An 11,011-nucleotide genomic window follows, 5' to 3' on the forward strand; every position below is an offset into this window, starting at 1 on the left:
TTTAGTGGCTACTTCACCTATTACGTAACATTTACCATTCTGCCTATGCTTGAAAGCTCATATATTTTCTAATCTTAACGAAAATCAGAAGTCAAATATTTTAATATTGGAAGCATTTTTTTTCGTCGTAAATAACCGTGATGAAAAATAGGAAACAAGATGTGGGGTTTGACCACAATCCGACGTTGATGTCGTGAAACTGAAAAATTATGGACTTTCGAACGTAGACAAAATGGTGAATATAACACAATGTGTAATGTGGCAACTTTAACTAGCCAAAAACATGTCTTTATTTGACAAAAAAAAATGCTTTTGTGTATCATGTTATCAGCGCTTTATTTTTTTTTCAAATTTGTGATTTTGAAATTACTCCGCATGTGACGTCTCAAGTTCTGGGCGGTGAGTTGTCCTGATTAGTGTGTTGGCTTCCCGGTAACCGGAAATGTATCACATCACTTAGTCGTTGGTTGATTTCGGAGAACTAGTAACGTCGTTTAGAGCAGTACATTTTTTTTACTCATTTTCGAGTAACTTTACTTTACCATTAAATACTGTTTTATTATCTTATATTTTATTAGATTTTTACCGCGCGTAAGAAAACGTTTTTTACATCCAATTTCCCGTTGCACTGAAGTTCCTTATCGTGATCTGCATTACTTTACGGGCTGTTTAACCTGTAAAATTCTAGACTTCCATACTACTTACTTTTCATTTTCAAATCATTTGAATAAATCCGTAGCACGTGACAACAAAATAAATTATTTTAATTAAATTACAAATTTAAAAGCTTCAATTAAATTAACTTAACAATAGAATCACCATGTAAAGCGCCCTTGAGGTATTTTATTACGAAAATGGCGCTATATAAGTTATCCACAATAAATTTAAAACGTTCTTCATTTCTGTTGTAATATCTTAACATACATATATAAAACAGGGTTAGGTTGGGGGTTAAGTGTTTATTGAAATATAATAATCTGGCAAGTTGGATTTATGAAAATCATCAAAAACATTTTTATTTCGTTTGCGAATATTTAAAATTCTATAAACGCCTTAGTTTGTTGCAACAGAAATGGAAAACATTTTGAGATGGGAATGACAGGTCAAAAGCTTTGTAAATGTTTAGACTTCCATATTCCTTTTCAAAAAGCTTTTCCCTCTTTGTTGCAACAAATATGAATAAAAGATATGAATTAATTTCTAGGGAGGAAATCCAGCCAGTCTGCAAGTATTTTGACATACTCAAAACATTGTTCTATAAAGGAGCCTAGAAACTATTTGATTTTTGTCGCTGACACGTGGTCATTGTCGAATGTCGGCCGTATGAAAAATGGTCGACAAAATTCTGGTAGCGCTCAACATTCGATTTAAATTCTTAACTCTAATATAACTAAATTGCGCCAACGTAGAACATCAACTGATCTAATAACTTCATACAAAAGAATAAAACCAATGTTTGATACACCTGATTTATTGATGTTGATTTCTGACAACATCTTTTGTATTTCATTGTCAAAATTCTCGAACGGTAGTTCAATATAATACACTTTTCAATAGAATACAAAATTCTGGCAATAAATATGTCTTTTTTTCAGATATCTTTATTATATCACTGCTTAGCTACAAAAACAAAGTTGGCAATATAGTTTTTGACAAAAACAGGAAATAAACTTCAATAGATTGGGTTAAAATAGTTATGAATTGTGTAATGAAGTTGGTTATTTTGTTGGCGATCATTTGTCTAAAGATGAAAGACAGCAGTATATGGAACAGACAATATTATTTTATTTGTGTTAATTGATTCGAATATTTTTAGAATGTGCATTTATTTATTGAAACTTAACTATCTTCTTGTTTTGTGTTGTTCATTCATATATTTATTGACTGTCAATGAGCGTGTAAATTATACCTAGGTAAATTGAAGATTTTTTTTTTTTTTAATCAAAAAAATACCGCTATGTATAAAGTATACGGGGCCTCACTTATAGACCTAGTATATGGTTACGCCAGGCATAGTGGTAAAATGGGAATGCTAACTTTATTCTACCACTATGCCTACGCGTAACTTTATGGCAAGTTTATAAGTAAGGCCCATGAAGTTTTAGACTCAATTAACTAAATTGTAAATTGACAACACTCTTTTCATTTACATTGCGTGAGTCTTGTAGTCTTGTTAACCTAACATATTTGGTAACGAATTCGAGTGTTGATGCTCAGTTTTTGTGTTAACTGGAGACGCTGGTATTGTATTTTGGGGAATGATAATAATTGTATGGTTGTTCGGCATCTGTAAGGTGCAAAACAGTCCCAAAGTCCTCGATTTCACGCAGCAATGGTCTCTGTACGACTTGCGCTAACCTCGTAACTAGCCTGAAAAGCAGAAAATGGGAGAACTTGTTCCTTGAACAGGTATTTTCTACTCAAAAAGGAATTCTATTTAATCTGATTTTAGTTTTTTATCCTACTTTTTCGTGTCTAATAAAAACAGAAGTATCCAAAACGCTCTAACCGTGTCTCAAATTCTCCTTAAACTGAAACAATTTGTAACGTTTCATTGTTTTAAATAATCACTTACATGATTAACATAATTTAGAACTTCCGGAAGTATTTTATACTCATTTGGGACAGGTGAATTATTTCAAGAATGCCAGAAGAATTCTGGTTTCCCACATTTGGGTCTGTCATTCTGGGCGTTGAAATGGCCTTGGAATACTCAATACACAATTAATGGACGATCCTTTGATTGCTTACCCTAGATTCTTCACGAACTATTCTAGTACTCCTGGATTTCCAGTCTTTAAAGAATTCCTGGTTTTTAGACGAGTTGATGAGAGGGAAACAAAATAGGATTTTCGACATTTATGAACAAGTTCAGTGATGGGCAAACTACGGCCCGCGGGCCAGATGCGACCCTAAAATATGTTCTATCTTAGATGTCACAGATTTTAAAATTCTTTAAATAAAATTTTTCTTAATTGAAAATTTTAGTCAAAATCATAAAAAATCGTTTATTTTCCCCAAAAAATTTAATAAAACGTGTTATTTTTCATAATATAAAATAATGCTCCATTTTTATTCGTAAAGTAAATCCAAAGCCATCGAATTTATTAAAACTCAAATACTGTCGGAATAAACAATTCAGAAAAATCCGACGGTCGTATATTATAAAAAATATTTTGTACTTTATTTATTCGCAACGTATTTTCATCACAAGTTCAGCTGTTACAAAAATATTTAATTACATCACATTTAGTATCAAAATTTTAAGATTATTAATTTTATTATTATTAATATATTTTTTTAAAATAAATAAATAAAAACTGAATTTTGCAATACTATTGTTTTTTTTTCTTTTATTTTTTCAGATAACTCACAGTCCAATCTTAAACCCTTGAACAATGAGTATTGAGACTATTTTTTCTTCTCCACAATGATTTTATCCTTAACGATAAATTACAACCAAAAGTTATTTTATTTTATTGGTCAATGAGACGTTTTCACTAAAACCTCACTTCTACTTATACTACATACATTGATAAAGTTTTTTTTTTTTTTTTAATTAAAAGAAATATTTGCGTTCTTATAATTTACCCAAATATTTAATTTTGAGGGCCATTTTCAACGAGTTGTAAATAACTCACTATTAGAAAATGGAATCAAGTTGGGGTAGGGTGGGATTCGAACCACGGACCTTTGGTCTGTGAGTCCGAGACACTAGCCACGGGACCACCACCCGATATAATTATATTTTGGACCGCTTAAAGTTTTTTTTTTTTGCCTACTCCTACAAAAGTTTTCCCATCTCTGTAGATACGAATAAAAGGTCTGGTTAATGTTTGTTCAAATATTAACATGAAGGACTGATCTGAATTTTTACCCTGCTAGATAAATCCTTGGCTTTACTCCATTTACGTTCAAAATATTTTTGTTTTTACATTACATAAAATTTTATATCTAGTCTAAATTGTAAATTTTTGACTTCTTTAAAAATACCCGTTTGATTAACTCATGCTTTTTGGAAGAAAATTTGTAACATAATTAGTACAGCTTCAAATTCTTAATGAATATAAGTCCAGGCAATGAGATAGTACACTCGAAACCGGTATACGCATAATTTTAAATTAAAGTGTTTCATACAAAATTGTAAATAAAAAAAAACAACTTTTATATTACACAGTTGTAAATGTTTTGATATTTTTGAATAAAATACATTTATTTAAAAAAAAATTCCGTGAACTGGCTTTAGAAACATTTATTAAACATTTAAATAATCAAAAAATGGTGTACCTGAGTACTTACGTAAATCTTTATTTACAATTTTCTGCAATAAGGGTTACTAAAAAACTCTTTACTGACACTACAAAAAATAGTACGTATCTACACTATCTTCAATACGGGCAGAGCATTAAAAACAGCTTTATTTTTCTAAATACTGAACCCTTTTCAATGGTGTAAATATATATAAAAATAGTTATGGAGTATCTGAACCCTTACTTGTTAAACTCATAAATCCACAAAATGGTCAAAAATAATATTTGGGCGTTTTCTGTTGGGACATCCAATCATCTACATGAGTGCAAAATCTGTATATTCGTTTAGTTTTGTGTAATAACAAAAAGTATATTTCTAAAATAAACATCGCTAGAATTCGCCACTGAAGTAAAAACTGTTTTTACTCTCTCCTGACAAAAAAGTAAGTTTAGGATTTACGAGTTTCACAAGTTAGGCCGAATGTTTGAAACTCAAACGTTAAATATCGGGTGTTTTTTAAGCGTTTTTTTTTTTTTTAACAAATTGAGATTTGTTAAATGAGATTTTTTTTGTTATGTTCGAAGTAACAAAAATCATCATCATTCCCTTTTGCATCCAAAGGTACTTTAGGCACTACATTGGTACACCAATCGCAGTGTATCTTGATAATTCTTGTTACATGAATGTAGGATGATCAGTTTAACGCTTCAGGTACCAGTACAGGGACTATTTTTTTTTTAATACAATAAGTTTATTGCACATTATTTGAGACATAAGTTCCAACTCCATGGAACTAAAAGTCCTGTGTTGAGATTAGACTAGCAATAGGTTGACACAGACACATGAGTATCCCATGAAGTTGGACATTATGTCTCAAATAATGTGTAAAAAACTGTCTTTAAGTAAATAAAAAAATAAATTATAAGCCATGAAACATACGTTTTCGTTAAACTTGTCACGCAGTAAATTCATGGTTTCAAGAACAGCTCTCTACGTTTGGCGAATAGAAAACCAATTTTTCATGTTAATTTCCACAATTTATATATTTTATGTTTATTTTTCGTACATTTAAAAAATAATGAAGGTCTTCGAAATACTATCCAGTAAAAAATGATTTTTTGGTTACTTCTTTGTAGCAAATTTTTTTTTTTAAATTTGTAATTTTGAATTCCCGCAAAAATGGCCATTCCATTGGCCACGCCCCTTATATGTAACTGTTTATTTTTATTTGTTTCTGACCATTCAAATTTGTTTAGAACATTATCACAAATTTTGACGTCACAACTATCAAGGTCAAATATATCGCGTTTTTCTAGTGACATATTTAAAAAAAATCTTTCCGAAATTTATGTACAAAAATATTTTTCCACAATATCCATATTGATTTTTAAAATACAATTAATTATTCATAATCCATTTCATATATTTTTATCGGCATTTGGTACTCCACTTACAAACTTGTAATTTTTCTCTATTTGCAAGCGTTGTTAAAGTGTAAAGCGTTTCATTATCTCGTCGGGATCGTAGAACAACGACGGAGGTGCGAAAAATGCGACATTGACTTTCAACTATTTTTGATCTTGAAAAAGTTATTTAAAAGCTTTTTTCCGGGGTTGAAAAAAACAAAATATATGTAACTAACCCAAGTATCAAATAATATATTTTTATTATATGTTCATATCAAGTTGTGACGTAAAGCGTAAAAAAAATTATTCAAACCGTCGGTCGTCACGTAAACTTGAAGAAAATCACATGCCTCATTGTTCCGTGATCATAACGATTTATTTAAGTATTGTTAAAGAGTACAGAGAAAAAAAATACTGTCGTTATTAGGATGACAATAGACAGTACTACCAATCGAAGGTTATATCACGGTAAAAAAGGTTCATAGCAACACTAACGCCTAAATGTTTTCAATGAAAAATGTCAAGTCATACTCGCATAGTGACGCATTAACCCTTTACTAAAACGTTTAAAAGATGAATACGCCTAGATTTTTTTCCGAGTGTAATTTAAAACGGTGAAAATTATTTATTCTTCGTAAGTAATGGTGTCAAAGTCGACGCGGCGAAAACAAATTACGGTTCATTTTTCTCCTCCGTAGGTACACCGTGCAGTGCGAGCCTCCGGTAAGATTTATTTACACCGCACAAAATGTCAAAATCTTACGGTCATTACGCGCTGTCGGCTCGGGGTGGCATTCGGGTGTTGATGAATACGTGTTTATACTTTTATTAACATAAATAAATAAAAAAAGAGGGAACTCGTTTGACTCGTGTTGTGCATAAAAGGTATGTGTGGGTCGTTGCGGTAGTGAATTGCTTGTAGTAAGGTAATAATATGTGCAATTACATACCAGTAAAACTGTTGGCATCGTGCGCTCTTTGTTATCTGTTTGATCGTGAATCCCGCCAAAGAAAACGTTTTTTGTAACTCAATACGTTGATTAATTGTAAATTAATATTCTTTAATACTATGAGTAAATTTTATTAATATTTAAAGCATTAACTTTGTGGTCAAACATTTTACTAAAGGTTATTAATTTTGAAGTATTTGAAGCAACAACTATGGTGAAGGTGAATAGTGGGTTTTGCATGTTGGTTTAATTGGTGTCCTGACGAAGAGACGGATACGTCTCGAAACTGGTAGACATAGAAAAGTCGGTAAGTGGTTATATGCAAATATTTAATACATTTAGTAAATTTTAGTCTTTGTTGACTTGGATGTCAGGACCTATAGATAGGCTAACTTTTATGGTGACCACAAATTAGTCGTTGCCAAGATCCGGGTGCAGCTTAAATGTCTTCCAAAATCCCCCCGGCGAAAGAGGATCTATGTGGAGAAATGAAATTTTCTCATTTATCTTTCATTAATCTAATCTAATCGAACTATGTATTTATTGACCACGCGCTGTATTGTCTTTAGCACTGATAAACAAATACACAATATTATACTACCTCTGTCACTCTTTTTTTTTCTGTGAGTTTTTATGTTATAGGTTTAAATACATAACATTAAGTCCTTGGCAACAAAAAGGCTAGCGAAAAGGCTAACAAAAAGGCTCGGGAGGCTACGCTCAAGAAAACAGCCCCCGATTTCGCCGATTTGCCGAGTGAGACTATCGGTAATATAACAAAAATGTTTTTCCCTGCCATTTTTCATACCTATCATTTCAAAAAAATGCAAGATGCTGGCTACGAGCTAACCCAGATACTTACAGGTCATGGTGGGTTCATGAGCTAGCTGCATCGTTTTAATCTCTCTGAGATCGACAGCTGCCCATGCGACGATGAATCTTTTCAAGATGTCCCTCACCTGTTGATGTATTTCTTTTTTTCAGATTTCAAAGACAATAGCTGGAGGTGCGATGCAAAAGCCTGGGTGAAGATTTATGCGACATCCCACCGGTGATAGGTAATAAAGCACTCACACGAGAGGTAGTATCATACATGATCAATACAGTGCAGGCAATTGGTAAAATTAAGCAAAGTAAGGAACGAAATGCAGAACACTCATCTAGTGGAACGGAAGGCCTGTTGACTACTGCCAACAGGCCGGCTTCTCCTGAAAAGTTTTAAGCGGTTTCGTCTCCACGTGAGCAAATGCTGAGAAGTTCCTGATTAGCCCTCATTACTATATTTCTTCTGATCCCAATAGTTCAGATAAATTTAACGATATTTAATTGTAGAAAAATCCACTTTTTGAAATATAAAAATTGTATAATATAAGCAATGTAAATAAAAAATCAAATCCCATATAATTTATTTTTTTTGAAAACAGAAAAATTTTCTTTGTAATTTCCGTTTTTGCGACTGTTTTGGTATATTTCTGTGATCAGCGGGAAGGATTAATTACTTTGGCCCTACCACTCACTCAAAGCTAGCTCAAAGAAACTTTACCTTCCTGGCTCCTAATTTTTTCAATCACCATAAAAAACTCCACAAGTGCTAATGTATTTAAGAAAAATGTTTGCAATTAGTTGCCGTATATCGATAAGAACGATGTTGTCAATCATCTTAAAGTTCGAGATTAGCAAAAATTTACTAATCCGCTATTCTTCTATACTTTTATTTGCCTTTTATATATCTTGATGTTTACATGTTTTTCCATTATGTATTTTTGTTTTGTTTAATTAAGTACTCACTGTTATTTGACATGTTATTTATTACAATTATTTCTACGAGATAGAGTGAGTTTCTAGAAACCAAATCTCAATTATCATTTCAATTATTTTTTTGTGCTTTTTTTTATTGATTTCAATGAAACTATTATTCTGTATTTTTGATTATGTGTGAATCTAATTATGTATAAATTCAATTTTAATATTTATATCGGATTTTTTTTTTGCATTGTCTTATTTCGAATATTATTAATTTTTGTTTTCCTGAATGTTATTTTTTTATACATTTTTTCCATTTTTTTTTTTTTTTTTATTCATTATTTTTTTTATTTTCACGCCCATAAGGCTTTTACATATATGGAAGTTATATAAAACATGAGTATATAATCAACATAAAATTTAAAAAATACAATATAAAGCAATAAAAGATAGAACAGTGTTAAGAAGTAAATTTGGTATAAAAAAAGAAGATGACTATGTAAACAACATAACTTTTAAAAAATACAATGCAAAGAAATTGAAGATAAGATCACTGTTAAGCAGTTTAGTTGTATAAAAATAAAAATACAAAAATGAGTCTAGAAATAACATAAAATTTTAAAAATGCAATATAAATAAGTAAAATATAGAACTGTGTTAAGAAGTTTAGTTGGTTTCAATAAATAAAATAATATTATAATAATAATTTATATATATTTTTAAAAAAGCTAAATAATAATAAAATAATAATAATAAACAAATATTAAAAATAAATATAATGGAACATCACTGGGGTTACCCGTGCCGAGGATACTTAATAATATACTTTTTATAAATATTTTTACGCGTGAGAATAAACAAAAAAGACTTATTATCCAGAGATAATTTTAAAAACGTTTTTACAGTTTTAAACACTACGTATTTTATTTAATATTTAATTTCATTAATTTTACCATGTATTATGGCTTAACACGGGCACAGCCTAAAAAGTCTTACTGGGTTCATTAATATTTAAACTAGTGTAATTTTAAGTAAAAAAAAATAAATTTTTTTTTCATTTTGTACATATACAAGTGATCCATATTTTTTTTTTTTTTTTATATTAAAGAAATAAGCAGTTGAATAACTAAATAAATAAAAACATTGCATTGTACTCTGAAAGAAACTAGGCGCACTAAATGTGACTTTAAGTTGATAAGTTTAATCTTTGATTTATTGAAGCTAGTTCCATCCGAATGAAATTCTTAAAAAAATCATTTGCACCTTTGGAAAACGTATATTTTGAGACCGCATGTACGAGTATAATCCACGGTCCGTGCTATGCATCATGAAGATTTATGTCCATACTTACCTCAAACAAAATAGATTTAATAAATTATAATTTATTTATTTTTGTAAATAGGAAGCCGTTTGTATCGTTGATAAATGTTTAGAAACACTTCTGGTTGATACTAATGTCTTATTTCTCGACATCGGAACACACGAAACACGATCGCACGTACAAATTACCATCACCCTGGAAGGCATAAATATTTTTGTGACACGTCCGTCAAACAAAATAAAGGCAGCATATGTCATATGGACAGTGGCGGCTCTAAAAAACATAACAATAGGTTGAGTAAGTTTAATTACGACATTAAGAAAACAATATAAAATTTGAATTTATTTCAACACAGAGGGAAAACATTTTTGAGAAGGGAACATGGAAGTCTAGGCATTTACAGGACTTATGACCTGTCATCGGCTGGTTTAAGTGGCCACTTTACACACTGTGTTACACTCACCATTCTGCCCATATTTAAACATGATAAAGCCACCACGAACCCCGAAGCTATAAAGAACCCACGTGATAAAGGTTTCAGCTCTTTTACTTCACAAAAGTCAACAGATGGAAGAGTTGAGGAAATGTGGATGTTCAGGCATGTGCAGAATGGTGAATGTTACACAGTGTGTAAAGTGGCCACTTAAATCAACCAATGACAGGTCATAAGCCCTGTTAATGCCAAAATTCCATATTCCCTTCTCAAAAATGTTTTTCCTCTCTTTTAAAATAAATTTAAATATGAATGACTCCCTAGGAAGAAAATCCAGCCAGTCTGCAAGCATTTGGACATACTCAAACATAGTTAAATATAAAATTAGTCAATTTTTCCAAAAATATTTAAGTTCGTTAGTTGATGAAATTTATTGGTAATTCACTATGGAAATAAATACGATTGATAGTTAAATTCTCAAATTTGTAATAATAGACGACCAGTTTCATCACTTTTGCAACATCTTTGGGACTCCAACAGGTTATATATACCACTATGGAAATATTTATAACGATATAAAATACATAACTAATAAAATACTTCGTTTTTAAATTTGTTGCAACAGAGAGAGAAAACATTTTTGAGAAGGGAATATGGGAGTCTAGGCATTTACGACCTGTCATTAGCTGGTTTAAGTAGCCACTTTACACACCGTATAGCATTCACTATTCTGCCAATGTTTGAAGATCCACATTTCTTCAACTCTTTCATCTGTTGACTTTTGTGAAGTGAAGTAAAATCCAGCCAGTCTGCAAGCATTTGGATATACTCAAAACATTATCAAAATACTTTGTTCTTAGACCACTTGAGTTTATTTCAAAGCACTACTAGTTACAGAAGGCGTAGA

The sequence above is a fragment of the Micrasema longulum genome, unplaced genomic scaffold (assembly GCF_059751315.1).
Source record: "Micrasema longulum isolate JH-2025_06_02 unplaced genomic scaffold, ASM5975131v1 h1tg000063l, whole genome shotgun sequence".
NCBI lineage: Eukaryota > Metazoa > Arthropoda > Insecta > Trichoptera > Brachycentridae > Micrasema > Micrasema longulum.